General features: G+C 37.8%; 1 protein-coding gene across 1 annotated transcript in view; it reads right to left on the reverse strand.

Moving 5' to 3' along the window:
• CPS1 (carbamoyl-phosphate synthase 1) overlaps positions 1 to 24,125 on the reverse strand; it is a 183,545-nt gene extending 159,420 nt beyond the window's left edge. The window contains exon 1 of the mRNA XM_036755918.1: positions 24,070 to 24,125. The gene's annotated coding sequence lies outside the window, so the exon portion shown is untranslated. The remainder of the gene's footprint in view (positions 1 to 24,069) is intronic.
• Between the last annotated feature and the right edge of the window lie 950 nt (positions 24,126 to 25,075).

The raw sequence follows: 25,075 nt of genomic DNA on the forward strand, positions 1-25,075 counted from the left end.
AGTTATCTTGTCCTGTCTTTCCTGTGAGCCCCTTGTGCTTTCAAAGATCGGTGATTTCATCCTAGCTCACAACTTCTCTAACCATCAGTAGATAGTCCTCAAGGAAAGTTCTGACCACAAAAGTCATTGCCTGATATCTAGTCTTCTGGTGATGAGCTATTGCAATCTTAACTAGGATGGACCCCTACTTGAAATAGACTTTGGGCTATACTGGGATAGCCTTTGACAGGTTATGGTCACCTCCATACTTTAATGAGTCATCCTGGTTGGACAGTACTGTAAATCTCTTAGTTATGTCAAAAGTATAAGAAGCAAAGGATGACTGACCGCTATTCCTTAATCAGGGCTCTGTTGGCTATTAATTTATAATTATCTAGAAAACTTTCCACTTTTGACGATTTGTGTTTTCACCCAAATTGGACTTCATCTACTTCTTATTAGAAGCATAAGAGAGTGTTGGTCTTGGACTCAAGAAGCCTGAGTTTAAATCACTCCACAGATGATATTTACATAACCCTGGGCAAAACGCTTTGTTTCTCTTGGCCTCAATTTCTTTAAAGTAAGGGCAATATTTTCTGCAGTCATTGTCTCATAGAATTGTTGTGAGGCTTAAATGAGATAATGTATGTAAAAGCACTTTGCAAACATTAAAGCATTGTACCACGTAGAATGGAAGTATGGAAAAAATATATGAGGTGTAATGTTTGTCATTAGTATTATTATTATTACAAGCCTTAAATACATTTATTGGGTTGTCTACTATTTTCAATAATTTTGGGGGGTGGAGTCTTAATAAAGGGGATGTCTGGTATCATTTGCTTACAAGACTACAAAATTCTAAATTCAAAAGCATTCATTTCATCATTATTAAATACCTACGTGCAAAGGACTGTGCTGGGCACTGGACAAAAGTTACTGCTCTCAAGGAACTTGCAATCTATTAGTGTGAAGGTACCAGGTAAACAAACAATTATGGCATAAAACAGAACTTGATAATTAATCAAAGAGCATTGAGGAAGGCCCTTCTCTGTGCTAGTTGCTGGAGAAACAGAGACAAAGGGGAAACAGATGTTGCCCTTAAGAGACCTACGTTCTATCAAAAATAGCCTAAGAGGGGTAGGCACAAGGGCAAGAAAGATCTTAGGATAAAAAATTAGATTCTGCCAGAGGAATCAGTGAAGGTTTGATAGAGGAGTTAGCATTTAAGCTAAGCCAGAAAGGATGTTTATGATATAGCTGCCTAAGATGAAGAATTAGCAATAGCAAAGGAAGTATATTTCAGGCATACAGGATGATGAGAACAAAGACACAGAGACTAGAAAATGTGAGGATGTCTCAAATAGGCTAGTTCCTTTGGTCTTCTATCAGAGCTTTGTAGAGGAAGACATAAGAAGAATGTTAATATAGAGAATGAGACTATATTGCATAGATGGTGACCAAAACACAATAAGAAAATTTCCGCCTAACAACAGGTATATTTCACTTTCTATGAGATGTGTTCTTTATGATAAGGTTTTGAAACAAACCCTTATAAATAAAATTAGAAATTTAAATTACTAGAATTGCTGCTTTGTTTTTTAAGACATGGAGTTGGAGGAAGGTAAGGGAAAGGATCCAGGGGTGGGGAACCTGTGGCCTTCTAAGTCCTTGGGTGGGGACTTTTGACTGAGTCTAACTTTTACAGGACAAATCCTTTTATTAAGGGAATTTGTCCTATGAAGTTTGGATTCACTCTATTAGATTTATGTCTAATCATCTATTAGACTTAAGATTTTGTTAGTGTAGATTTCTAGTGTGGAAACTCCCACCATCAATACAGATTGAAATTCATCTGTAATTTAAAGTCTTTTGCCTCTAGCACTGACATTTTAATTGACTTGGTGCCACAATTATTATGTATAAGCCATAGATCTTGAACTTAGAACTTTGTAACTCCAAGGCCAGCTCTCAAACCACCATACATAGCATGTTATTTATATAAAGAAATCTTTAATATAAAAGGAAATTTGTAGGATTGAATTTAAAATTCTACTGTGGCATAAATAATCAACCTATAATCAATTTAGTTTGTAAACTGATTTTTTAAATAATAAGGTGGCCCCATATTTGTAATTTTAAGCAAGCATTACTGCTATCTTGTCCTGTTAACTTTCTGACAATTTTCCTCCCACTGTTACTCAGCAAACATTTAATCTTATTTATAAAATGTCTTGGGAATTTGGAAGTTCTGGTATTTTCCTCTAATGTCACCAATTTCAAACTGAGTTAGAATAACAGATTTGGTAATACATAGGGGAACAACAAAGACAAGAATCTTTTAAAAATGTACAAGGAGTGAGTACATGTCTATCCCTAGTTCTTTGGAGAACAGAAATGTGGAAAGAATAGAAGGAAGATGCCTAAGGGAAGATTTCTGATTTGGCTTGGTGCCAAAAATGATTACTTTATCAAGAAACCAGGTGAGTTCTAGATTCAGGAATTTTATTAGGAAATAACCAAATTCCTAAGATGTGATACCTGGGAAGTCTTCAAATTAGTCTGAAACAGTAAACTGAGATAGGCATACTTCAATAAAAGAGGCAGAGCATTAAAACAACTAACTTCGATTATTCACCTAATGACAGAATTTTGGTACAGGTTAAGTGCCACATTCTGGTGCAAACTTAGAACTTAAAATGTAACTGAAATATCCAAGCAAACTTTTTGTGTTGGGTGGGTCAAGCCTGGGATTTGGGGCTACTGCTCCATCATGAGTATCTTCCTAATCCTGGCTGCCTATGACATGTAAGCTTCCACGTCCTACAAAGCAAAAAGCCAGAATCAATACAGACCAGCCAAAGGAGCAGAGTTGAGCTCCACCACAGGCCTTGGCTTCATTCTTTGTCTTTGTCTTTTCCTTAAACACGATTTAAACAATGTTCTTACATTACACAAGTGTGTGTCTAACCCTGCTCCTAGAAGGTGATCAAATAGGCTGATGGTCCAAACTTGGTTCAAGGACAGAGATATCAGGCCTATCTACTATGTAGCTTGGGACTTATCTAATTCCCTGGCTTTAAACTGCAAACAGAAATTTAGACATGAGTCCATGGTGAACCTTAAAATACTATATGCCCTAAGACTGAGTAGATAGAGTACTAGACTAGGCTGAGTAGATAGAGTACTAGACTAGGAGCCAAGAAGAATACAGCTCAAATCTTACCTCACATACTTATTAGCTGTATGACCATCAGTAAGTCATTTAACCTCTCTGTGCCTCAGTTCCCTCATCTGTAAAATGGGGATAATACCAGTACCTATTGATTGAGTTGTAGTGAAGATCAAATCTGATGATACATATAAATGAACTTTTTTAATGGCCTAAAATCTATATCTAAGCCCAGTAAATTTGACATAATAACGAGGTTCCAATTTAGTGAGTTACCTATAGGCTTTGGGTCCCCACAACAGAATATAACAGTAGGCAAAAGTTTAAAAAATATAATATCTTCAGGAGACCTGTGCAAATGTTGGGATTTGAGACTTATCCAGGGACAGTTTAGAGAAAGGTTAAAAAACTTGGTCAGACCTATGATGTCAGTGGTATAGAGATCTCTCAGTAATGAAATTCTGATTCTCAATACAGATCTGTACCTGTTATAGCCTTAGTGAGTCACCTAGATCACTGAGAGGTTACGTGATTCATCTAGGGTCACTTAAACCATAACTGTCAGGATAGGGTTTGAACCCAGTTGTTCCTGGCCAGCAATGCCTCTCAACATAAAAATATAAAAACAATATGATGGATAGCTTCAGATATGAATAATATTAGATGAGAATTATGACCAAAAATTAAAAATTAAAAAAATCTTTAGGGAGGAAGTATATACAAAATGGTAGATGAAGGCATGTGGCAACAAAAGATGACTAGTGAATCAATGTCGACCTGGAGGAAAATATCTAGTGACATGTTAAACAAATTTGTCCTCAGCCCTCTTCTCTCCAACATTTTTGTCAATGATTTGAAAATATGAGTAGCGGGCTTATCAACTATTAAAAATTTATAGCAATAAATATAAGCTACTGCACAGGGATTAACAAAATAAATCATGTAAATTCAAGGATGGGCGAGGTATGAAGAGACAATAGTTCCATTAAAAAAAGGTCTTGGGGTTTAATTGGCCTGCAAACTTCATGTGAGTCAATGATGTACCAGGGTAGGCCAAAAAGCTAATTTGATCCTAGCAGTTTATTAATAATGAAGGAGGTAACATAGTCCTGCTATATTTTGTCCTAGTCAAATTAGTTATGAAGTGTTGTATTAAAAACTATAATTTAGGCATGGCAATGGCACAGTCAGCTGCATAAAAAAGAAAGAAATCCTGATGGTTAGAGGACTTAAAACTATGCTATACCATTGGATAAAGGAACTGAAGGTGTTTAGAATGGAGAAAGAACATTTAAAGGGGACATTACAGATAAAATACAAGAAGGGTTGTCATGCATAAGAAGGATTTTGTTTGTTTTGTTTGACTTTTGAGGGTAGAACCAGGAGTAATGGATGAAAGTTACTGCAAAACAGATATCAATTTAATAAAGAAAAAATAAACTTCCTAATAATTGAAGGATTCCAAAAGCAGAAGATACTAACTCAAGAGGTAGTAAGTTTCTCATCACAAGAAGTTGTAAGTTGAATCCTGGCTGACTACCTCTCAAGACTATTGTAGAAAAGATTTCTGCTCAGATTGAACAAGATTGCTTCTAAGGCTCAGATTCGATGGATGTTAATACTAGGCCAGCTGAGTGTTTAGTAGAAATGTTACAAAATCTTTCAGAGGTATTTGGCTCCACCATGGCAATAGGAATGACTAATACCTAACAATGATCTGCATTAACATAGCTCAATTCCCACTCTGCTTCTTCCCAACAACATGGATGGTGGCAACATAAGCACAAATAGGAACCCAAAATAAAAAAGATATTTAGGAAATCGATGAATTTGAAAAGCATGCTCTCTATTAAATAGGTCATTAGAGGTCTCTACTCCCACAAGCAACTCACCAAAAAATTACTTGCAAATGATTTTTTATGGATCTAGCCATTCTTTTCCATTAAGGCACATTTATCTTAGTTATTACTGTTTACTGCACTGGGCTGTTTTCCTCTATGGAATACTAGAAATTGAATTAAGAGCTAAAGACTGCTCAGTCTTTCTGGAGTTAGAAATATCCTAATGCCCTGCTCTTTAATGCTGGGAACATAGAAGTCAATATGAAATCCTTTTGATTATATATTATGAAATAAGAAAAATATGAAAAATACCACAGTAAGGTGATACTTGCATGACAGAAATATTATCATCTAGTTTCTAAATGTATAGGATAACAATTTAATAAATTTTCATCTAAATTATATATTTACCACTGTACAGGTTTAATTTTTCTAAGAACTGCAGCCTGTGGGCATATCTCTGCATTGAGAATCAATCATCAGCCTGTGGTTTATAGGTTCATACTATGTGACCTTGGGCAAGTCACTTAATTCTTCTATATTTAACCTTTCTCTGCTTAATTTCTTTATCTATCAAATAGGAATAATCATTCATTTACCTCATAGGGATATTACAAGAGTTAATAATGGATGACTCTAAGTCACAAAGAGTATAAAAATGCTATTAATATTGAATAAGGAACAAACCTCTTCAATGGAAAATAGTTAAGAATCACTGCTGACTGACAGTGTAAGGACTTGTTTCAAAGAATTATGACCATCCCGTATTTCATCTGGAATATATAGAAATGGAAGCAAGAACAGACCTGCTGGCAATTGGGAAGAAGGGGAACCAACTTAACACAGATAATGGGCAGTCAGTAGCTATCGATTCTAGGATCAAAATTAAACGGAGTAAATGCTTGCCTCTTTAAGGAGACTGAAATTGCTACCTGCCCTCCAGAAATAAAGTCCTAGCAGATGTCTGGCTTGTCAGATTCTGAATTTAAAACAAAACAAAGAAATATCTAAAAGTCATTGGGCACCATAACTTCTGCCCACGTAACTCCTAAGATGACACAAATTATATTGTTGGGTCAACACAGGAAAGATATTATGCCAGAAGAAAATTTAAAAGGGCATTTTCAAAAGGCCCAAGTTCAAGGTGTAATTTAAGAAGGCATACTAAACACAAACATACTTCAGAAGGGATCAACCACAACAAAAAAAACCCTCTACTCAAAATGCCCCATGGCTAGGTGTTGTAATAGAGTGCTGAACTTGGAGTCATGAAGACCCAGGTTCCAAATTCTGCTCAGACACTAACTGTGAGACTTGGGTAAGTGATGTAATTTCCTAGCTTAAACTTCCTGAAGTTGATGCCTTCTAAGGTATACAAAGGTCTAGCTATAAGCCTATGATCAATCCTGTGGATGGATGCATTCATTACAGTTGGCCTGGGGTCGCCTGAGTACAGATCCAGCTTCAGACACTTACTACCTGTGTGACCTACACTTAGCCTCTGTCTGCCTCAATTTCCCCAACTATAAAATAGGGATAATAATAGCACCTACTTCATAGGATTGTTGTGAACATCAAATAAGATTATTATGAAAAGCGCTTAGCACAGTACCTGGCACATAACAGGCACTATATAAATGCTTATTCCCTTGTTCTTCCATTCATTTAGCAAATGTTTTTATCTGTCTACTATGGAACAAAAGGAGATATAAAAATAAATGAGATACAATCACGGACCCTAATTATTCTTACAGTCTAGTCAAGAAGTAGGAATATTGTGAATGTTTCTGACTTCATTAGGTATATACAACATCAAAAAGTTATCACAATGTTGATTCAGAAGGATGCTAATTGTCTGGAAATGACAAGCAGAAGAAAAGGGAGGTAGGATAGCCTTAGACATCTGTCAAGGATACCATTTTATTTCACAGACCTGAAAACTATGAGGATGGTAGAATGACTTGTCATCAGCATTATAAACAAGAGAAGACCGTCATGGCCTTTGACCACATTAACAATATTACAAAAGAAATAAAAGCTATACTTTTGCAATAGAGACAAATTAGATTATTCAGTGAATTGGGACTTTAACTACCCAGCATCTCTGGGAAATCAATAAAATCAAGTAGTGGATCTCAAAGTATCAGTGGCAATTCTGAAATGTAGAAAGCCAAGGAACCAATTAAGATTTTTCTCATTAACAGGAAGGCAGTGCTGGAGAAGTCAGAAAAGTAAACTGGAAAAGAGGTCTGCTGAAAAGGGAGCTCTATAATGCAGTGGTTTTGCAGTCATGAAGTAGAAGTTAAAATCCTGTATCTGACACTTGTTATATCGCATAAAATTCACTTCATCACTCTGGATCCCAGTTTTTTCATCTACAAAATGAGGAGGTTGGACACTAATGTCTGGACATATTAGACAAGAGTCCATAGAATTTCTACATTGGAAAAGGAGAAAGGAGAAAACCTCAAAAGACAAACATACCTAGGAAAGTAATTGGGTGGGAAGGAAATTATCATAATATTAACTTGAAAACACAAAAGAAAGCAATAGGCTACTGGATGAAGTTAGAATATATTTCTAAATAAAACATTGGGGTGGAGTAGAAAGAGCTATGAAACAGAAAAGTCAGAAGACCTGGATTAAAGTCCTGTCCCCACCACTTATTCTACCGGGATGATCTCTGTTTTAACACCAAAATTCATTTTGATTATCTGCAAATTGCAGGGATCAGACTAGATTTAGAACTGGAAGAGCCTCTGAGGTTGTTCAGTTCAACCCCACGTTTTACAAATGAGGGAAGTGAGACACAGAGAGGTTAAATAACTTGCCCGGGGTTACGTAGGGTGGAAAGAAGGTGACTTCCGTGGTGCCCTTCAGCTCTGATGTTCTGTAACTTGCTGATTTTTCCAAGTAGTCTACATTTGTAATATCAAATGACAAAACCTAGTAGGTTAAAAGGAAGTGACAAATATCATCCACCTTAATCCGATAGGGTTAGGTAATATGTTCTAGATCCAATAAAAGCAGTATACACAATTGCCAGGTGGCAGAGCCAACCAAATATCAGACTGAGATATTCTCCCAGCCCACAGGAGATTGGAAAGAGAGATCTGTGGCACCAGGGAGGAAGCTGTCCTGGAGCCCATACAGATGAATCTCCAGTGGCAAGACTGAGCTGTATAGAGAACAGCACCTGCTTCAGAAGCTCTCAGGCCAGAGATGGTAACACCGCCTTAGAAGCACCAAAAAAACTCCAAACCCTCAGAACTACCTCTGAAAATAGCAGTGTGAAAAAACCTGAAGCTGGAGACAGAGTTCCCACTCCCACCCCTGCCATGATGGGATCAGAGTTAAACATTAATATATAGTTCCAAATTAAAAAAATGTGGAAAAAATGAGCAAACAACAAAGAGAAGCTGACTTTTAAAAGTTACTATGGTGACAGAGAAGAACAAGACACAAACTCAGAAGACAATGAAGTCAAAACAGCCAGAAGCAAAGCCTCAAAGAAAAATGTGAATTGGACACAAGCACAAGAAAAATTCCTAGAAAAGCTAAAAAATTATTTTCAAAATCCAATCAGAGTAGTAGAGGGAAAAGTACATAAAGAAATGAAAGCAAAGGAAGAAAATTGTGAAAAAGACAACTAGCAGTTGTTAAAAGAGGCACCTACAAAAAATTATTGAAAAAATAACACTTTAAAAATAGAATTGGTCAAACGGAAAAAGATGCAAAAATTTTCTGATGAAAACAACTCTTTAAAAAGCAGAATTGGCCAAATGGGAAAAGAGGCATAAAAGCTCAGTGAAAAAATAGAAATGAGCAAGTGGAAGCATCAAGAAACAATAAAACAAGGTCAAAAGGAAGAAAAATAGACTAAAATGTTAAATATTTCATTGGTACAAAAAATTATTGAGGAAAACTGCCAAGATATTCTAGAACCAGAGGGTAAAATAGAAGTTGAAAGAATCTACTCATCACCTTCTGAAAAAGATCCCAAAATGCAAGCTCCCAGAATGTTACAGCCAAATTCCAGGTCAAATTCCTGGGTCAAAAACAAAACTTTAAGCAGCAAGAAAGAAACCATTCAAATACCATAGAGCCACAGTCAGGATCACACAAGATTTAGCACCTACCACATTAAAGGAGCAGAGGGCTTGGAATATGATATTCTAGAAGACAAAGGGCTAGGATTACAATTAAGAACAATCTAACTAGCAAAACTGAGTATAATCCTTCAAGGGAAAAATTGATATTTAATAAAATAGCATTCCTGATGAAAAGATCAGAGCTGAAAAAAATTTTACTTTCAAACACAACTGCCAGGGATTCTTTATCAATGTATTGATGTCAACCTAGAAGATAACAATAAAGGATGATCCTCAGTACTAAGTCTTGGATCAAGTTTCATAAATGACCTAAACGATAAATTCAAGCTCATATTCATTAAGTTTGCAAAAGACACTAAGTATGGGATATGCTTATGGCATGAAGAGAGAAGGAGTGGCAATACCTTAGGAAGCTAGATCAGAATTTTAAAATGATCTCAGGAAACAGAAGGGGGAAAAATCCCAAAACCATAACAAAACTCGATAAAGATAAATGAGTGAGAATTAAGGTTTGTATACATGGGAAAGAAAAACATTATATAAATACTTGGTGAAAAAAGATGAGTTACATGCAAATTTTGGCATAAAATAATCTCTAGGGATTAAACTGACCATAGTCAGTATTTTAAAGCTGCAGTTAATAAAAGTGAATGCATCACTGGGATGCATAACAGTCATATAGTGTGTAACATTAGAAGGTATTAAAGGATAGCAACTTAAAGATGATTAAAGTGTTACAAAAACATGAGGCATGATGAAGGGGAACGGAACTACTCATTGTGAAGAACACTGAAGGACGATTTAATTTTAAAAAATTTTCACATATATGAAGGGCTCTTAATCAAAGGATAGTGTCCAGATGTTTCTAATCTATGCTGGAACGTGAGAAAAAACTTGTATTAGAAAGTAAGAACATTATACAGTTAAAAGTTAGATCTTTGGAATAGGTCAGTAAGACAGACTAAAATCTACAGTTTTCTTGAAAAAATAAGAGAAATCTTTCTTTTAGGCTATCAGATGTTATTATGCAGGTTTCTTGTCACTCTAATTCTCTTTCTAGCATAGTTTATACAGTGCCTATCATGCAAAGGGTTGTTGAAGCACTACTTTTAGATCAAATGGATCATGCTACATGATAAAATTGAACTCTGGTCATGACTACAAGTAGGGGAGGATAAGGTAGAATATCCTTTAACCTCCCATCTGACCTTTGGGGTCAATGGTTCTTTAGAGACAGTGAATGTAGAGTTCTGCAGCCTAAAGGCATACTTGGGGTTAACAGAGAATGACTCAAAGCTAGAGTCAATGAAACTGACAAAATCGGGGAGGGGTGGGGCAGTGTTTGGTGGTGTATTGGACTTCAATATTGACTCTGTGTTCAAAAGGGAAAAAATGTAAGAAAATATTAAGTATTAAGTAAGAAAATATTAAGTATTGGACTTACAATGTTGACTCTGTCTTCAAAAGGGAAAAAAATGTAAGAAAATATTAAGTAGGGCTTGTTGTCTTTCAGCAACTTTGTTGATAGAACTAAAGGCTAAAGCGTCTGTCCTAGTTATATTGTCCTTTTGACCAATAGACTGGTTCTGATCAACCAAATCAGTGGTCATTGGTCCATTTTACTAATTAAATCTACTTCTACCTCAGATGGTGATAATTAAAACAACAGGAAAACAAGTACAAATGAGAAAAATAATTTTTCCAACGTTTTCCAAATTTCCAGTTTTTCCAAATTTTCAGTTTGAAGTGCCTATTATATTGATAGGAAAACAACAAAAGAATTTTATTTTTATTTTCTAAATTCTCACCACATAAGCAAAAAAAATTGAAGATACAGGTTCAACATTAGTTTAAAAAGAGATAAATAATCTTGTGAATTAGGGCTTTTTAGAAAGAAATGACAGAAATAAAACAGTGACTTCATTCCAAAGAGAATTTTGAGAAATATGAAGTGATTAGAGAGTATAAGGAATCAACAACTACAGAAGTCAAACTAGTCAGTTTAATATTAACTAAACTTTGTTAACTTAGCTTGTCAAATACAGTGACCAAATGGTTAGGAAACTGCTCACTCCCAAGAGAAAAAAACAGTTTCTAAGTAGGATTTTAAAATTAAACATCAGCTTTTTTGTTCAGTGACCATCAATTGCATCTTCCAGTCCAACGCAATGAACAGAACAAATAGCCCTGGTAGACTTGTTTCTTCATTTTTACAAAGTGCAAACACAAATAATTAGGCAAGGTTTTGTATGTGGCCATTGACCAAGAGGAGGGGTTATCTGATAGTAATCCTCAGGTCATGTGCCATAAGGGAAAAATATTGGAATCTCTCTAAATTAAATACAGCATGTTCACAGGTTGCGTCAGAAATATTCTTTGAAGATGCCGACTTGAGGAGGATAAAGGGCAACAGGTTACATGAGAATGACATTGTTGGAAAAATGTTTAACATAAACCAGGACTCCTCCACTCAGTTTTATGACAATTCTTGCCACAACATATCTGATTTCTGCCATGGTCATCTATTGCTCAGTAGACCTGGCACAAGAAGTGGGTCAACCCATCTCCTATTCTAATGGTCCATCCAGCCTCTATTTTAAAAATTTTTTTAAAGTTTAGTTAGTATTGTTTTTAAAGTCATTTAAATTATAAATTCCTATGAATGGACCACATAGCTCACCACTCATCCAGGTTTATAGACTTCTGTCCTGAGGCAGGGTTAGCAAAAGCAGAACCCCAGGAACCCAGGAAACTTAGAGTTTAGATCCATTTAAAATTTTCCATTTCAGAGGCTAATGAGCTCAAAAGAAATCTGATATAGTAGGAGGAAAGAAGAAGGAAATGAAACCAACTTATATTAAGTGCTGTTGAAGGCTCACAGCCGGTCCTATGGGAAAAGAGAGCTGCCTCCATTTCCAAGCAAGGCCAAACAGGTTGGGTCGGGTCTCCACACTCTCAGCAACACCTGAGCATGAGACCGAGCTCAGGGGATCCACGAGGGCATACACACCGCTAAACCTTTTACTCAAATTGGCAATAAACCTCCTTGCAGGTACCGAGCTAGCATTGGCTAAAACTCCTATAAAAGCCTTGCTGCCTCCCTGAATAAATGAGACTTTTCCACCTCAGTCTCTCCGTCTTCTCGCCGTTCCTGATCAGGATCCCTGCTGGCCGGAGACCCCTCCCCAAGGAGCCAAGCAGATTGGCGCCCGATGCTGGGCGAATGAGGAGACAATCAGGAACAACTCCACTTTGGTGGGGACAGAATCCCGGGACAGCCCGCAGCGCGGGAGTGGATGACAGCGAGTTACTTCAAAGTGCGTGGTTTCCCTTTCCCTCAGGGCTCTGGGTAGAAGAGTCTAAGAACTCACCGTGGGACAGACACTTGCCTTGCAAACAATAAATAGCTGGGAAAGAACAATTATGAATTTAGCAGAGCAGCAAGGGTGCAAGGTTGAGGACTCACAGATAAAGAAATTTGTACAAGTAGCAATAAAGGCGTCACCTTGGATTGCTCATGATCCCCCATATACTTTACAGAGGCTGCTCATAGTCAGGGAGCAACTAACAGTATGATAACCAAAACCCAGGAGAGGTAGACATTGAGGTGTTTGTCATCTACAACATGCTAAAGTTGGCCATTGCCACTGAGAAAGAGCATTTACAACAGGTCAGGAGTTTCCCCGCTCAGACACAGACTTCGGGCTTGATCACCCTGAGTGAAACAGGAGAGCAGGGAGAAACCCTGACGGTGGAAGAAAAAGAATACAGAAAACTTTATACCCTGACTAAAAAAAAAGGGCATTTAGAGGCAAAGATTATGGAGTTACAAAGTGAAATTAGAACTTTAAAGCTCGCTGCTGAAAAAGGCAGAAGTATGGTACAGCAAAAATTCGACAGTGGAAAAAATAGGAAGTTACTGCCCTCAAAATTTAACACAGTCTTTGCTTCCTAGTGTTCAGGACAGTAAAGTACAGGTAAAAAACCCAAGGACCAAGATAAAGAGCAGCAAGAGTTGAGCCTGTTGTAAAGGACTTTCCTTAATGCCTCTCCCCAAGATAAAATGGAACTATCTCTGTTGGGAATTACTATGCCAGTGTTAGAAGATGAGGAGGAGGATCCCAATCAGCCCAATCCTAACAATCCAGGGTGCGACCTCCAACGCAAAGTCAGGAGAAATGGGAACCTAGAACCTCACTATATAAAAGATTTAAAGAAGGCCATAGATGCTTATGGCCCAAAATCCAGTTATGTTCTGATGATATTGAAATCAGTGGCTCAATATGTTATGACACCAAGCAATTGGAGGGAGATAGTATGAGCTTGTCTCTCTCCTGGCCAATCCATACAGTGGCTCACAGAGTTTAATGAGCAAGCTCGCATAATATCTATCAGAGCCAACATACAAAATCCTGGCAATGCTAACACCATGTTTGAGCAAATCACAGGCTCAGGTTGGTGGATGGGGCAGAATGAACAAATCAATCTTCCCCTGGAAACATTACAGCACACTGGGAATGTGGCTTTGGACGCATGGGATAGGATAGTGGTTAAAGGGGACCAAGAGGCACCATTCACCCAAATAAGGCAAAAGCCCAATGAGCTATTCACAGATTTCGTGGCGAGGTTACAAGATGCTGTAGCAAAAAGCCTAGGAGATGTTGGAGGACAGGAGTTAATCATTGCACAATTAGCAAGAGTAAATGCCAATGCAGAGTGCCGGAAAGCCTTGATAGGATTAGGAAAAGATGCCAGACTGCAGGAGATGATTAAGAAATGTGAGATGGTAGGGACACAAATGTATGGTGCACAAATGATGGCCCAGGCCATGGCTCAGGCCTTGGCTGTTCAAGGACCAAAAGGAAATTGTTATAGATGTGGGAGACCAGGACATTTCAAAAAAGATTGCAGCAACAAGCCTGTACAAAATCAGGGAGCTAAGTCAAGGTCACAACCCAATACACCATGTCCAAAATGTCACCTACCCAGACACTGGGCTGAGTGCCATTTAAACTCCTCGGTGGGCTCTTGTCCCCAAGCCCAGGCAAAACCATGGGGACTGATGGCAGGGAGTCAAGTCAACCCGGCTACACAGGAGCTCAGAAAGGAATTCACCAAACTCATGGGACAAAACACATAGAGAGGTTATATAGTGCAGGTGACTATAGGATAGATCCACACGCAGTGGTGGAGATCCCTATAGTCAGACAGAATCCTCAGACACAATGCTCAGGCCTTATTACAGGCACCCCTCACAATCAATATACCGGACTGACCCCTTATGTGATAATGTCTGATTTAAAAGATAATAAAGTCCCAGTAATGAATCCAGTGGTCTATGTGGACACAGGACAGTGTGTGACACAGAGACTTTTGTTTGAAGGAGATGGGCAGGAGGAAAGCGGGGTGTGTTTTCAGGAACACATTACCAGTTCTCCTCCCATGTGCTATTCAAGTGGGACAATACTTTTTTCAAGGGCAGATTTTACAGTCTTCCCTAAGAATCAATGGCTACCACACTGGCCATTGGACACCATAGATATGAGACTTAGAGGAATTGGAGGTACCCAGAATTCACAAAGATCAAGGCACCCCTTACACTTCAAGTGTGAGGAAAAGGAAGGAACAATTCAACCCTTAGTGGTTGAAGGTTTACCAACCATCTTATGGGGCAGAGACATATTGACACAGCTCAGATTCACATTATCTAATGAGCTTTTTTAGGCCGGGCCATTGAAGAAAAAAAAGGCCTTGCCCACACCAGCTTTAACATGGAAAACCACTACTCCAGCATGGGTGGATCAATGGCCCCTCTCTAAAGAAAAGATTGAGGCCTTACAGGATATAGTTAGGGAACAACTTCATAAGAACCACATAGAACCCTCTACCAGCTCATGGAATTCACTAGTATTTTGTATAAAAAAGAAATCAGGAAAATGGAGAAGTCTCACAGATTTAAGACAGGTCAATGCATGCATGGAAATGATGGGAGCCTTGCAACCAGGTCTTCCATCCCCAAACATGATTCCTCAGAACCAACCATTATGGACAATTGATATAAAAGACTGCTTTTATAGCATACCTATTGCCACACAGGATAGAGAAAAGTTTGTTTTTAGTGTACCCAGTGTTAATTTGGTTTCACCCTACCAGAGGTATCAGTGGAAGGTCTTACCACAGGGCATGAAAAACAGCCCAACATTATGTCAATGGTACATAGATATTATTTTAAAGTCTATCAGAAAAAAGCATAAAGAGTACCATAATACATTATATGGATGATATTTTGGCATCACGTAACAATATCAATACATTGGAAGCTATGCTTCAGGAAATCATTCAGGCAATGGCATGTTATGGCCTGGAAGTGGTACCAGAGAAAATACAGAGAGAAACCCCATTTAATTACTTGGGGCATGTGATCAATTCTTCTAGTGTGGAAGTAAGGGCACCAACAATTGACATTACCAAACTCCAAACGCTAAATGATATGCAAAAGTTGATAGGAGATATACAATGGATTCGGCCTAAAACAGGAATCCCTAATTCAATCATGTACCCACTTTATGATGTTCTTAGAGGGGACTCTGCTCTTAATTCTCGTAGGGAGTTAACAGCAGAGGCAATAGAGGCCTTCCATCTCATAGAAGAAAAATATAACAAGGGACTCACTGTTACAATGGATCCACATCAAAAAATGGAAATTTCTATCTTCGGCTCACCTTCGGCAGCCCTGCATCAGGGTGAAGGAGTGATAGAATGGTTGTACTTAACATACTTGCAAAAACAAAAAGGGGGAGTTGCTTCTCCTCGATTCCAAAAATCTTTCTCCCACTATGAAGGCCATGGTACTACAACACGGACCATTGGGCCATAGGGAGATGATCAAACACAGGGACAATCATCCCCCAATGAAGGTTCCCGCTGTGGTTATGTGGAAAGATGACCAGGGGGAATGGCGGGGGCCTTCCAGGGTAATATCGTGGGGAAGGGGATGTGCTTCTGTTGTTACAGATACAGGACCATGTAACATCCCCACCAGAAACATCCATGAGATACACACCTCGCTGACGACCAGCGAGAAGGAGGAGAAAGAGGAGGAGAACCATGGGGGTTCAGACATTCCTCTCGATGCAGCTTTCCTTGGGCACGGCAGAACAGTATTTGGCTTACATGCATCAACCTCCATGGGTCAATCCTGTACTCACGGGAGATCCCTTACCACCACCCATCGCCTTTGGAAATCTTAGTCCGCTTTTTGGACATCACAACACAGTGCAGCCGAACAATAGGAGCTTCAGGGTTTTAACATCATTGAAGACATTTGGACAACCTATATGTTTTGCCCTGAACAATGACTCAAGCTGTAATTGAAATTGATGGTGGATGAATCATTGGCGTTCAAATGCCACCTTTCTTAGATTGTGACACCCCTCATGTGAGATGAACTTAAGTGGGGAGACTTATCATTCATGGCATGGGGCCATGGACAGATCAGACAGAGTGCATAAGTCCAGAAGGGCACTCCTTGGCTTTGTAAAATACATGTGAGCTTAACAAGAGCAAAAGCTGCAAAGGCTCAGGATTTGCCTGATAAGGAGGCTGATGAAATTTTCAATTGGATTACAATGCTAGAGGTGGGTTTGGATGGCTTTGGTCAACAGTTGCTGGGTTCCTTCCCGCATTGTTGACCATCCTCCTACTGATTTGTTGTGCCTCACTGTTGTTGAGATTTTTCTCCAACACCGTGTATGACGTTGTGGACTCCCTCCAAAAGCCACGGTTCTAAAGCAAAAAGGGGGAGCTGTTAAGTGCTGTTGAAGGCTCATAGCTGGTCCTATGGGAAAAGAGAGCTGCCTCCATTCCCAATCAAGGCCAAACAGGCTGGGTCGGGTCTCCACACTCTCAGCAACACCTGAGCATGAGACCGAGCTCAGGGGATCCACGAGGGCATACACACCGCTAAACCTTTTACTCAAATTGGCAATAAGCCTCCTTGCAGGTGCCGAGCTAGCGTTGGCTAAAACTCCTATAAAAGCCTTGCTTCCTCCCTGAATAAATGAGACTTCTCCACCTCAGTCTCCCTGTCTCCTCATTGTTCCTGATTGGGGTCCCTGCTGGCCAGAGACCCCTCCCCAAGGAGCTGAGCATTATATTATGTTAGTCCTGGACTGTGAAATTAAGAATAATGAGTAGTACGGAACAATGTGGTTTTCAACTGCTAGCACACTTATGTGTGTTGAAGAATTAAGTTTCTTCTCATGGTATTGTCTATTATATTTTGTTTCACACACTTACTGTATTTGACCCAACAAAGATCATCCTGAGATGACATGGATGTGGTGGAGGGGAAGAAATGATGTTTATTGACTGAACTTGTAATTGGGAAACTATTTCAATTAAGATTCAGAAAATATTTTCTTGAACCTCTTTAAAACTTATATGAAAGTTAGTAACTGAACAAACAACTGAAGGCTGAAAAGTCCTATTGTGATTTGAAAACTTAAATTTTAAAAGTTAGCAAACTGGGAATAAAAATTCAATATGAGCAGACATTGCAAGTGTCTTAAAATGAAAAGCTATAGCACAAATGTAAGGCAGTTAGGGAAATAAAATTCTCCAAGGTCCTAGAGGAGATATTATGTCACTATAGGCACTGTGATGATATATAATTTATAGAAAACATAGGACTTCCAGGTCTGAAAGATCCCTCTCTCTATTCCAGGTGATAACTATATTCCTAGGATTATTAAAGGCTTTTTCAGAGAAAGTTTCATGTCTAAAGTGTTCAGTTTTCCAGTGCTATTTAATAACCTCTTTATTCATCACCTTACAGTTTTTTCATATTCAACATGAGTTCACTAAATCAGAGCTTCCATTTATTAAAAATAAAGCTCCATGGTTTTCAATAATCTACATTGTGACTATTGTGAACTCTAGTTTAAAATAACCCTGCTGCCCTAGCAGAACTGATTTCCAAATATGCAGAAATGCCACAATCAGTGAAGAGTGAACTTTGATTTTTAAATAAATCTTAAGCGAAAAAAAAAAGGCTTGCCTTCAGAGACTTTGTTCTTTTCTGTTTTCACATCATTACATGCAGGAAAATGCTTTTAAGAGGCATACCAAATTTAATGAGTACTCTGCTCACCACAGAGATTCTTACCTTCAAAAGGCAGCATGGAGTAATGGACAAAAGGCCAACCTTGAAGCCATTAAGACCTAGGTCAAAATCCTGTCTCCAACACATACTAACTAGGTAACTATGGGCCAGATATTTAATGCCACAATGCTTCAGATAATTCTTTACAATAAAGACAAATTGTTTATTTGCATTGTTAAAAAAAAAAGAATTTCTATACTCAGAGTCCCTTACACCAAAGAAATCAAAAGTCTGGACCCCCAAAATATATTGCACATGCACAAAAATTTTGTATATGTCTAATATAAATTATCTATCTATACCTACATGTATATGTATACATATGTTACATATATGTATGCATGTATATAAATTTTCACCTAAGAATTCACCTGAAGGTAACATCCTTCTGTTTAAAACATAAGTAATGTCAGGGGAGAAAATGAAAACAGAATTATTTCTCTCAAATGTAAATCAAATAAGAGCCTCAACAGTCTCCCAGTATTGTATTCATTTGGATTACATTGCAAGGAAAGAAACTGCTTTTCACGGTACTGTATAACAATGTCCTTTTAAATTCCAAGATTGGATAAATGAAAATGTCGACTGTTGTATACAGGCTTTCCGATACTAACCCTGATCATATTAAAAAGCAAATTGAAATATTGCAGTGAAGCTCATAAACACCGATCTAAAACATAGGGAAGCCATTTCTAATGAGGTAAAATAAAGGTCCTAAATAGTTCATTTTTTAAAAATTGCCTTTCCAACTAACACTCTCCTCAGAGGCCAGAACCAATTTCAATGAAGATCAGTTGCCTTTCCTAAAAAAAAAAAGGTTTTTGTTTTCCTTAACAGTATTTATATTAAAATATTTAAAGAAACATTAAATTTCTGGTATAAATTGTCAAAAGCCAACACACTGGCGAGGCAAGCTGAACTCCAGAGTGGCAGCCCAAGAGTTCAGGGTTTACAAAAGGCCGTTCTTGCTTTCCTGTTTCACCATCTAATGCTGTGGGAAGTAACAGCACAGAAGGAGAACCCTGCCAGATGGGAGAGGCCCCTGCCATAGAAAGGGAGGGGACAGGTTTTTGGTGACTCCCTTTCACCATCACTGCTTTCAGAGCCTCAGCATTTGCCTGGGACACCCAACTACCTTACTATTCTTCCCCTACCTACTTCCTTCCAGTTGCTTTCTTCTCCTCTGTGTCTCAGTGATTTGCCCACAGGTCCTACATAGGGCATAAAAGAAGGAGTACACAGAGTAAGAGGACCGTATAAAATGGAGACAGAAGAATGGGAGAGGGCTAATAAAGAGAGATGTTCCTCATGTGTCCTAAAGTCTGGTTATGCTTTAATGTGGCCCTAATTGGCTCTACTTTTACAAATCCCTCAACCTTTGTGCACTTAAGTTTTTGCACGACAAAATGGAGAGGATAGTGGACAGTTGTGAGGAATGCCAAAAAACAATGAAACATTTAGCTAACATATATCCAAATACAAATTTAATGAGAAATTTAACATAGCTTATATGAATACTTTCTCCTTATCTACATTCTAGCATTCCCTCCTTCTTTGATAGCGGTAGCCCGATGATCTTTCCACTGACTCCTTCATGTTAGCATGTTAATGTGGATCAGTATTCTAAGGTTTCACCTATTCTTTTCTGAACAAAGCAGTACTTTATTATGAAAGTACATAATGTTATTTATAATATGTCCTTTTCCCCTATGTTTTTCAAGCCTTTCCCTGTCTAGAGAGTAAGCTTTATATGGGCAGGCCCTATGTCTGAGATTTATTTTGTACATTGTAGCTCCTAGCACAGTGCAAACCACGTGGCAGGTACTCCATTTTTCAGTTGACTAATTAAACAAATAAAACTTTTAAACATATATACATATGCCACACTAGCCTTCTCTTCCTCATCCCTAGTTAAAGTTCTAAGTTACATAGGCAGCTTAGTGGTGCAAGGAATAGTACACTAGACTCAGAGTCCAGAAAAATGTGAGTTTGAATAATTCCTGTGACACTAACTAAAGGCGTGACTCATGGCTAGTCACTTAACTAATCAGTAAAATGAGGGGGTTGGACTTAATGACCTCTAAGTTCCTAACTCTAAATCTATGACCTGTGATATAATTAAGCTTCAAAATATGAATCGAAATTTTGGAAAAACTTATCTTATGCTTCAGGTGAGTATATTTAGAGGGAAAACCCCTGCATTCCTATTCTTGGCCTAAAAACTGCCTCACTTAGTGACTTTAATCAAGCCATATAATACTGCCTTCAACCTCTCCACCCATAAAATGAGAATAGTACTATATTGGTCATATATAGGGGCTTCACTTTTCCCCAAATGTGACTTAAATAATATCTGAGTGTACCTTCCAATCAGTGGTTTTTTTTTCTTTTTCTTCACCTTTTCCTCCCCACCCACCACCCACCACCCAGATCGATCACATTTTAAGGGCTTGGAAGTATATATAATATTCAGAGGCAGCTTTCTTTTGGACCAATATGGTAACAATTCAGTCTTTCCCATTTGATAGATTTTTAAGGATGCTTGACAGAATGTAATTATTTTGAAAAAAATTAATCTCTGGAAAAATTAGTTTTGAAATAAAGTAGAAATTAACTTTTCCAAAATTAGAACACAGGGGAAATTTTTAATTTAAAAAATGAGAAGTTTAGGACCTTGGTTTAGCTCAATAAGAATGTTGTGATGCCATTACATCTGACTTCCCTATAAACAAATTCTGGTGCTGAACTCATTTTTTCCTTAACATGAGAGAGAATCAAAGAATAATATAACAGCATGAATAACACCAGCTTTATCCTACCCTGATGGTTTTCCAAATCCAATGAATACCCAGAATTGAAATAATTTGCCAAGTGTAAGCTTTCTAGTTTAAAAAAAAAATCCTCAGTCAATTTACTGTAATTATTACTTACATAGGACTGCTGATGTTCAAAGTATTTCACATGATTTTACTCATATTTGCAACATATGGCAGATCTTTTATAATTTTGAATTACTACATATTAGAAATACATGTGCAAGTTAGGGAATAATCCTTGAATAATATAGCAATCAATTTATTAATGTTCATAGGATTTCTGCCATTTTTCTAAAATTCTAGAAATACTTTTTTAAGAAAAAAGAAAAATACTTAGACAACCTTCTTTCGACCTTGTGGTGACATGGATTGGGGGGATGAGATGTGGGAAGATGATTGTTCCATTTATCAGTTACTCTCTTAACTTTCTTGACTTAGGTAAACGGCCCAGCAAATAAACTACGAAGCTGGGCAAGTCAATAACTACAGAAACATTAAAGAAAGGACATATTGTACGAAAAAAATAAGACAATGATCATGTAAAAAGGGGAGTTGACTGAATAAGCAATTATTTCAATTGGACAAAGATGCCAACCTTAAAAAAATTGCCCCAGGATGGTCGCATAGTATTTAGCCAACTAGGTACTTTTATAGATTCCATTGCTTGTCATAGTTATGCTTTTTTTTAGAGGGGGGAAGGCAGGGCAATTGGGGTTAAGTGACTTGCCCAAGGTCACACAGCTAGTATGTCAAGTGTCTAAGGCCGGATTTGAACTCAGGTCCTCCTGACTCCAGGCCCAGGGCTCTACTCACTGAGCCATCTAGCTGCCTTTAGTTATGCTGTTTTTTATATGAATCTTATTTGGGAACTTTTCTTGCCCCTATTGCAAGCTTACCATGTTACTTAACAAGTTATTTAATCTGACATATTTCCTTAACCTATCAAAAATAGTAATAATAATGTCTGTGGAGCACGAGAAAGGAGGAATGAGAAAATCCATAAAGAGATTCTCTAAGGATTTTGCTGTACTTACGTCATAGACCCACAAAGATCCTGAAGTACAGCAGAAACAAGGCTTTAAGAAATAGGAGAAAAGGAAGTGGCATGGTTTATAATTATTGATTCAATCAGTGAAATAAGCAAGTAGGATGGCTTAGGTAACAAGGTCATTTCAGGCCTTCCTGGAAGAAAAGAAGTAAGATGCCATCCAGTTTTGCCCTGACCCACTTCAAGCACTAGGTTTTTCAAGCTGGGCAAGAGCAAAACTGGCCCTGGACACAAGCGGATACTGTCCACATGGGAACTTTTCTGCCGCTCGTAGGCTATAACAAGGGCACTTTTAAAGCATTATGAGAGAGGACACCAGCACTCAGAGCCTGAAAGCCTATTTTTAAGGAACCTTTAACGTGCCTTCCAACTCCAATATTCTATGACCCTATGTTAATTGCAGAAAGAAAGATTACGGGAGAATTGTTTCACCTCTCTTCCTTAGAGCATGGTATATGCAAAAAGGCACTGATAGAAAATGTAAAGACCCAAACTAGCTCCAGCTCTGCTCCTAACTAGCAGTGTCTTCTCTGGGCCTCAGTTTCCACATTTTAAAAAGGAGGGAATTGGATTAAATGATCTAAATCTCTTCCAACTTGTAATACTATGCCTTTGTGACACCTTTCCTACAGGAAGAAAAAGGAATCTGACTCCATCTTTGCCATTTACAATCTACAGGGATTTGGGATTATAAAATCACAGAGCTGAAGGGGTCGCCTAGTTCTACTCTCCTCTTTCTATATGTCTAAGGAAACCGAGAGCAAGTAAACTTAAGTAATATGCCCAGGAGTATTTTGAATAATTTTAGAATATGTTCATTACATACACATACATCATAGTATAAGATTAGTGATAAACTTATAAATTATCAAATTAATTAATTAAAAAGCTCATTTGAATAAATATTTGAATCATTACCTCCTTTTCACTTAGATGATCGCAGGATGACAAATCTAGAGCTCAAAGTGGTTCCTCCTTTGGGAGGTAGTATATAACACAACCAGCCATTTTAGAATGTATCGTTTGGATTGAATTTACTCTAATTGAGTTATATTCTGCTAGAGAAAGCACCAGGCTAGGATGCAGGAAAGCTGAAACCCTAGCCCCACTATTGACCTGCTGTGTGATCTTGAGTTATTTTTATTCCCAATACCAGATTGTCCTCATCAGAGAGATGAGGACAATCATAGGAGCTTCCTTCTCACTTTGGAAAGCTGCTATGGGGTACGGGAAAAAGACAAAAGATTTCATTTTGAATATCAGCTCCGCCACTTTTCAACTATCACCTTGGGCAAATCATTTAAATCCTCCTGCTCTCCATGGTCCTCACCTGTAAAATGGGGATAATCAATATCTGTCTACCTACCTCACAGAGTTGTTATAAGCCTTCAATGAGACAACATACAAAAAGCATTTTAATGACAATAATAACTAACATTTCTATAATATTTGTAACATTCCAGGCACTGTGCGAAGCACTTTACAGCTATTCCATCTGATTCTCACAACAACCCTGGGAGGTTGGTGATATTATTAACCTCATTTTACAGATGAGAAAATGGAAGCAAACAGAAGTTAAATGACTCAGTCAGGGTCACACAGCTAGTAAGCTTCTAAGGCTGGATTTGAACTCAGGTCTTCCTGACTCCAGGCTGGGGCACTCTGTCTACTGTACCACCAACATCCATATGTCATTTATTTTAGGCCCAATGGAAAATTAATTCTTCATTTTTTGCAAATGATGTTGAAATTAATTTCAAAGACATTACATTAAATATTCTAATTTCAAGATGGAAATGAAGTATATGAAACCTAAGACCCTTGCAATATCATCTTCTACACCAAAGCAGCCTTCTTTAGAACATCTACCAAGATTAAACGAGATAATCTATAGGAAAGTGCTTTACGAATGCATATTTGTAATGTTATTTTCTTCCATACCCCCAAAGGAATTGACTCAAATACTCCAGGCCATCTCCTATCACAGACAACTTCCTTTTAGCTAGAAGAGAATCAGAAAGAAAGGCAGAGATTAGAGCCAGATAATTCAGGCTAAAAAGTTGATTTTAGTATCTGAATTAACCCTGTCAGTTGTTTACACTGATCGGGTCAGCCAAGTAAATGATGAATATACATTTCATATAATCCGTAGAGCCTATATATAAACCATACCAATGTTATCCTTTATTTCTCCTCTTCTATTTGTCTACAGATCAAAATTCTAAAGAAAAAACACAGAGAGGGACTAATTCATGATAACAGCACAATTTGAAAGTGAAGATAAATACAAAATACTCTTTATAAAGGTTATATATAACAAGATATAAATTTCATAAATAAAATCTGATAAGTAAATTTACAAATAGATACAAATTATGTAATACATAACTTTTGCTAGACAATATTTAACTTCTATTTCTTCCCATCAACACTACCAAAAATCTCGACTAAAGCACTGAAAGAAAAGTAAAGGCTCATACCCAAATGATATTAAAGTTATAAGGCACTATCAATCAGGAATAATAAAATTTCTCAAGAACTCATCATCAGAAGCCAAAGAATTACTCTGCTCACCACCGTTCCTTCTTTTCCAAATCTTGCACAGGAGCAGCTAAGAAAACATGGGCCACATCAAAATCAAAGCAAATAGACTTTTGGCTGTTAAAGCTTATACACAGTTTGGCTGGAAACAGGATTGCCATGTCCAGTCCCAAGTTATCAAAGTCGTTTTTTAAGGAGATTACTCTTTTCTTCAGGCTGGAATACCCTGAACTACGTCTGGAAAAATAACAACTCTACTACCTTGAAACTGGATGCCGTGTTTCTTCCAGACTTAACGTAACACACTTTTCCTTATCTCGAGCAGAAGAAAAGAAAAGGCTTCAAAGTCCAAGCAACAGGTCATATTCTAATACCAATAAGATTAGAGGCCTTCCTGTATCGGCTG

This window comes from Trichosurus vulpecula, chromosome 4 (genome assembly GCF_011100635.1).
Source record: "Trichosurus vulpecula isolate mTriVul1 chromosome 4, mTriVul1.pri, whole genome shotgun sequence".
NCBI lineage: Eukaryota > Metazoa > Chordata > Mammalia > Diprotodontia > Phalangeridae > Trichosurus > Trichosurus vulpecula.